Source organism: Miniopterus schreibersii, assembly GCF_964146895.1.
Source record: "Miniopterus schreibersii genome assembly, chromosome: 5".
NCBI classification, from domain to species: domain Eukaryota; kingdom Metazoa; phylum Chordata; class Mammalia; order Chiroptera; family Miniopteridae; genus Miniopterus; species Miniopterus schreibersii.
In genome coordinates, this window is record NC_138106.1 from 20,607,860 (window position 1) to 20,614,947 (window position 7,088).

A 7,088-nucleotide genomic window follows, 5' to 3' on the forward strand; every position below is an offset into this window, starting at 1 on the left:
GATATTTTTTCCATTGATTTTTAGAGAAATTGGAGGGGGGGAGAGAGAGAGAGAAACATCAATGTGAGAGAGACACATCATTTGGTCGCCTCCTGCACGCACCTTCGGGGCCGGGATTGAACCTGCAACCCAGGTACGTGCCGTTGGTCAGGAATCAAATCCGCGACTCTTTGGAGTGTGGGCCGACGCTCTAACCACTGAGCCACTCCGGCCAGGGCTGTTTATCCCATTGTATAGATGCGTATACTGGCTGGGCCCAGGACCCATCCATTCTGAGGTCACACGCTGTAGGGTCACAAAATCAGCGTGAGGTGGATCAGTATTCGTCACTGTCCCAGAGTCCTCGCCTTGGTGCTGGCTGCCTGCCTTATAGGATATTGGAGATTAATTTAATTTTGAAGCATAACGCTTCATGTGAAAGCCACTATAGGCAGAATCTGTGACCATGCCCTACTTATTTTACATCTATCCAAATGTATCTCTAATACTACTGAACGTTCCATATTTGCCAGAGCTTTTGTTTTAGTCCAAAATAGGAATCAAATAATAGAGAGGAGGGGGAGATGACACTTAGAACTACAATGACAGGTCATGCTTACTGTGACATAGCATATTCTTTTGAAGATTTAATTCATCTGCAAACTGTGGCGTGCATAAAGCCCAGTTTCAACTGGGGAAGGACATCGAGAATTGTATTTGTCAGAGTTTGGCAGTGTCTGCAATGATGTACAATAGAAGTAACATAGCAACCGTGTCCCTGCTCTCTTTTCATGCCCGAGCCCTTTCAAGTGCGCTGACCTTGTGATTCTTGGAAATAATACACTTTGCAGGATGTGAGGAGGGACCACTGGAGGCAGAGAAGATGCTGTGGACTGTGTCCTAATGAGCTCCCTCCCCACGCCTGGCACACACTATGTGGTCATGGGTGTGTGGTGCCTGCGGGTGGCTTGCTGGGTGTAGAGAGTGGCTGGCCAGTCACGAAAGTTACAGAACCAGGGAGGAGCAGCAACAAAGCCTTTCCTTTCCTTGATTGTAGCTCCAGGCTTTGTTTTTTTGTTTTGTTTTTTTAATTCTTCTTATCCTGGCATCCTTTAAACTACCTAAGTGTAGAATTAGCTGGGCAATCTGATTATAAGCTTCTATTTCCTGCTGTTTGCGCAAATATGTTAAGCATATAAAGAATATCACATTTTAATATGCTCTTTTAAGTAAGCAAATTCTCGACGCTTTCTGACATCTGCACTGAGTTGCCTGGTGCTGTGCTCAGAAGGAAAGTGCAGGCGTGCGAAGTAATGGGGACGCTGTCACTGGCAGGCGTGTTACACGTTGTCACCTAAAAACCTGCCGGTTCATGGGAGGAAGTTTCCACAGCAGATGGAAAGGTAGCTAGAGGACAGGGATCAGCAAGAATTACACCATCTCCAGAGACAACTGTGTCAACCCCAAGTGCACTATAAATACCACAATGAGAGGGGATTTGAGAATTTCAAATAGAAACGCAGGACGGCGTCCTTCTCTGAGGGCTTGGCTGAGAGGACTCGGGGCTTCCAAGGGGCAGAAAAGTATTCACAGGCACTGAGAGTTCCTAAGCTGTGGAATTCCACATTTCACCATAGCTCAAATATCTCCAGCTCTTTCTTTCTTTCATGTTGTCCGCTGGCATCTCTGAAACCTCGAGGAAAGCCAGCTTGGACTGAAACCATAGTGTTCCCCTGCGAGGTTGCTACCCTTTCTTGTTCTAATAAGGTAACAGCTATGTTTGCTTCTTTTTAAAGAGGCGGCTGAAGCAGAAGGGGTGTGCGTGTGCATTTTACCAAGGACATCTGTCTCCCAGCTGCAAGGCCCCCAGCTGGTCCTCTGACCCTTCCCTTCCTTGCAGCAGCAGCCCCTTTTATCAGAGAAGTGGAAAAGTAAACAGTTCCAGGGATCTGGAAGACGACCCCAGAGCAGCTCTGCTATCTGTCAGCCTTCCCGGACCCCCTCTCCGAGTCAGGCCTGGGCCCAGCCAGCTGACACTGCGCCTCCTGAGCAGGCAGAGCGCCGCCAGAACGCACGGGCAGGCACGCTGACCAGATGCTCAGGGGCCGCGAGAGGCCCGAGCCCAAGCCTGCCGTGTCAACACATCTGCCAGCCCGCAGCCGTCCCGCTCCAGGTGAAAGGCTCTGCCAATTCCAGACTCTCATAAGTATGCAAACAATAGCTTCTCTGGGCAAAGACAAGGCGCTTGATCGGAAAGGAAATGCGATGCATTTCTGATGATTTTTCTGGAAGCCGGACATGACTTTATTTCACAGAGTAATAGATTGGGCTTAGAGTATAGTTGGAATTCTCTTTATCCCAAGATCTTAAGGACTTTTGTGATTTCATTAATCCTCATGAGTGGATGCTCTAAAATATTGGCTTCTATGCAAATGTTCCCACCCTTTGACTCAGTCAGTATTCCCAAACACATACATACATATACATATATATGTACAAAATATTATGTAGAGAAATACATAAATATTCAAAGATGTTCCTTGTCTGTTATCTTAAGATCAGAAGCAGAAACAGCCCAAATGCCCTGTATTAGAAAAACATGACTGAATTATAATAGTCTCTCAGTTGATTAATGTTCAAGCATTACAAACAATACATTTGAATCTATAGTAGACTTGAAAGTGTTCATGATGCAATAGTTTTTTAAAAAGAAAAATGGCAAAATTATTTTTATACTGTGGATACACTTGTATAAAAATAATAGCTGTGTATGGACAAGACCTGGAAGGAAATAAGAAAAGGGTGGGAGCAAAATCTTTACTTACAGGAGTGGGAAACTTGAGAAGTATACACCTCGTTTGTTAAGTGTTTATTTGATGTTATTATCGTGTTGTTTGAGTAGCAAAAGAACAACGTAAAAAGAACAGTTTTTCACTTCCCATGGCCGCTGCTTCCTCTGTTGTCTTTAAGGGGAAATGTGAATATTCAGGTGCACACCGTAGGGTGCTGTTAGCATCTGGCTCTTTCAAAAGTGTAAAATTTGGAAGCTTTGGGGTACAAGAATCCTGCAGAGAGAATATAATGTATTCCAAAACCTTATGGGACACATGTCTAAGCTCTGCCTTGATTTAAAAGGAGTCTATTATACCCACACCCCATGCTTTCTCCCCAACAAGGACAGGACAACTTTGAGATGCTAGGCCCATACGTAGTCTGTCCCTACCCCCACCTGAGTCTGAACCTCTTGGTTGTAGGAGAACAGTATGCTCCTATGAGGCATAAATTTGATGTTTCCAAGTTAATGTGTAACTAAGCAATCAAAACACAAATGGTTTTTGAGCACCTGAGATGTCAAAGGCACCTTGTGAAATATTATGTATGGTGCTGCATCCTAAGAAACAAGCCTTAGACATGCGTTACCACTTTCAATCCTTAAAGCAATCCTCTAAGATGCATTCCATTAATAGCCCCATATTAAAGATTAAGAATGTGAGATTTGAAGAGTAATCAGCTGTTTAATGGAATGAAAATTAAATAGCCTGTGGCTCCAAAGCCGTACGCTAATAGACCTAATCTCTCTGCCTTTCCAAATACTCATCCAGGTACTTTTCAACTTCTTACCACATCAGAGCCCTCAAGGCTTTCCCTAGATAAGCAAGTGATTTCCTTTAACTTGGAACGTATAATATGAACCCTGGACTGGGGACCAGGTAGAACAGGGTCTAGCTACTCCCCTCATGAAGGTGATCTGTATCTAGGATGGACACTCCTGCAGGAGACCACACAGAGGACCAGAAGCTGGCAGAAGACAGAATAATTGATGGGTGCAGGGGTGTGTGTTTCATCCAAAATTCATGGACCAAGAACTCACTGACTTACAAAGCGATGCTTAAGGCCATGGAGATTGGAGGTGGAAGATAGTCACCGACTTACCCAGAGGTTAAAAAGACAGCTACAAATAATAGCTCAGTTTGGGCCAAAGAAGCAACCTTGAGCTAAGCCAATAAGAACCACTATCTGGAGGCTTAGGGCCTCGAGGAAAGGCTGGAAGAGCCTTCAGACAAAAAGCTTGTGGGCCACCGCCCTTGAGGGGTTTGCTCAGGATATGGGATTTTGGCAAAGCTCCTTAAGTAGGCTGAGCCTAAACTTGCAGCTTCTGCCAGGTGCAACGTTTATTCCTCAAAACCCTCTCACACCAGGATGAAACTTAGCCATGTACTTGAACCAACGCTGTATATTGGACTTTAGGAGTCCATGGCCGTAATAAAAGGATTGTAGGAGAGGAAGAGACAGAGAAGGTAAGAGCATGGGAACAGAGTGGGGCTGAAAGATCCAATTCTCTAATCGTTGCCAGTGGGGGAGAGGTTCTTGTCCCTACCTGTTGCTCATGGGAGTGGAATTCTTGTTATATCCTGAGAAAAGGAATTTTCTGAGACTTGCAAGGAAGGATGAGGCATTGTAGAAAGCCTTATTTCTGTGGAATAATACCTGAGTTTCCCTGGTCCCATTTCCCTTTGTCCCTCCAAAGAAGAAGTGTAGCTCTGGCTTTAATAGGGCTAAAATTAAAGCCGGTGTCCAGAGTTTCATTCCATATTAAGGCATAGTCCAGTCCAGCATCAAGCTAGTTTAGTTTGTGTTTCCCACTGCAGTCCATCAGTTCACTGTGTGTGGGGCCCCCACAGCCACATGGCTGTGCAGCTATGGGGGGCACGTGGGCAGGAGCAAAGCCAAAGGAATTAGAAAGCCAAGAGTCTAGAGCCAAGAGCCAGGGGATATGTATCCCCAAATTTTCACAGGCTTATATTGGCTCTGTCTCTTCTAGTCAGTGATTTCTGTTCTGAGGTTTGATTGACAGGCTCCTTCCCTAATCACCCCAACTTTACCGTGCATGTGTCCATCTTCCCCTTTGTTGGACCCCCTCCCCCCAGTGACCTGCAGGGAATGGGCCGGTGGTTCCCTGGAGAGTGTGAAATTGCAGCTTCCTAGTGAAGCTGCCCAAATGAAATGCCTATAATGTCTGGCCTTCCCTTCGCTCCTTTTCTATTATTAATAACTAGCTAATTACAGTGGTATCATAATCAGTTTGTTGTTCCCCTGGCAACCAGCCCCCATCCTTAAGGCCTTTCCAAAACTCACCTCATTAACATAAACTTTAGTGTGTTCCAAAGGGGTTTGTTATGACTAACAAAAGACAGATGCTTCTTTCACTTTTATTGCTCTTATCACTTAGGAAATTCCAAAGTTTTCAGAGGGTCTGTGCCAGAACTGGGAAAGAAAACTAAATATATATTTTTTGTTGTAAGTAACAATATTACAACCCTCATTTTACAGATGAGCTAACACCTGGTTGGTTAGTGGGTGAGCCAGGATTTGCGTCTAGGTCCATCTGGCACAGAATTCCCACTAAGGTATGCTATGTAGCCTATCGGAGCGTTCATCACCTACTGAGATGGCCTCGCCAGGCAGAGCCTATGATGGAGAAAAAGCTGGCATTAGCAAGTAGTCAATATCTAGGTGAAGCAGGACTTCTACTCCCACTATTAAGGGTACCTTGTAGCAGAGCAATACTCATCTGAAGAACAACTTGACAAGCTGAATAAAATTCCACTCCTAGGTATAGACCTGAAAGACTTGAAACCAGATACTTATAGACCAATGTTTGCAGCAGCATTATTTACAATAGCCAAAAAGTAGAAACAACTCAAGTACCCATCAGCAGTACCCATAAATAAAATGTAAACACAAACAATGGAGTATTATTCAGCCATAAAAAATGAATAAAGTTCTGAAATATGATACAGCATGGATAAACTTGAAAATATTATGCTAACTGAAATAAGCCAGACACAAAAAGACAAAGATTGTATGACTCCGCTTATATGAGCTCTTTAGAATAGGCAGGTCCTTAGAGAGGGCATAGAGGTTACTAGGGGCTGGAGGGAGTAGGGCATAGAGAGTTATTGCTTAATGATTACGGAGTTTCTGTTTGGGACCGCAGGAAAATTCTGGAAACAGACGATGGTGATGGTTACACAACATTGTGAATGTACTTAATGCCACTGAATGGGTGACACTTAAACATGGCAAAAATAGTAAATTTTATTTTATGCATATTTTACTAAATGAAAAAACCTTTTTAAAAAAGATTAAGCAGTTAAAAAAAAAGTGCTTGAAAAAGTATCTGAAAATCTTAATAGTGGTCTTCTCTAGATTCTCTCTCTCTCCTCTCTCTCTCTCTCCCCACACTTATTTGCATCCTCTACTTTTCCTTAATGCATGTGTACTCCATAATTTTTTTTAACTCTAAATTTTTCTTTAAAAATAAAAAAAAGAAGAGATCTTACCAATATGATAAGATTAAAAGAAATCTAGGCACAAAGTACCTTGGGAATACAGAAGGTGCCATCTGGATTTTACTAGGCCTGGCAACAACCTTCATTTGGAGGGTTTGCTCGGAGGGCTCATAAAATGTGGCTGTGTATCATCTTGCCCTGAAAAGAGCATAGCCTGGGTCTCGATTATTCTGATCACTCTGCAGATCTTTAGCTCTGTGCTGCCGGCCCACACAGGGCAAGATCAACAGCCTCCAACTTCAAAGAGGCACCTCCTTGGAGAGCAGCTGCCCAGCTGGCCCGGCAGACTCTGCAGAGACTGGAAGAGTGAGGCAGACACCCTGCAGGAGAGAGGAGGGGAATGGAAACACCAGCTAGTTTCTTTCCAGGACTCCCTCTCCCTCAGAGCCCTGCCAAGGCCTCGCAGCAAGGCTTCTCCCCTTTTACTTTCTCCCCGTGATCTTTTTAGAAAGATTAGGTTAAAATCAGAGAAAGGAGAGAAGCCAGTTTTGCTGTCTTGGTAAAAGGGTCTCTGGCCCCTGCTGCCCTTCCCTCTGGGGGAGAGAAAACATAAACTGCCTTGTAACCATGCCTCTCAAACTTGGAACAAAAGCTTTGGAACTGGCCCCTACCTTGGAATTGGATTATCAGGCAAGGACCTGGGGCATTGCTCCTTCACCCAAGGTTTTGTCCTGCTCTGGTTTGACTGAAGGGCCGTCTGAAGTGCTAGGGAGGAGGGAGGTGTGATGAGCTCCCAGCCGATGTGTCCCTTACGCC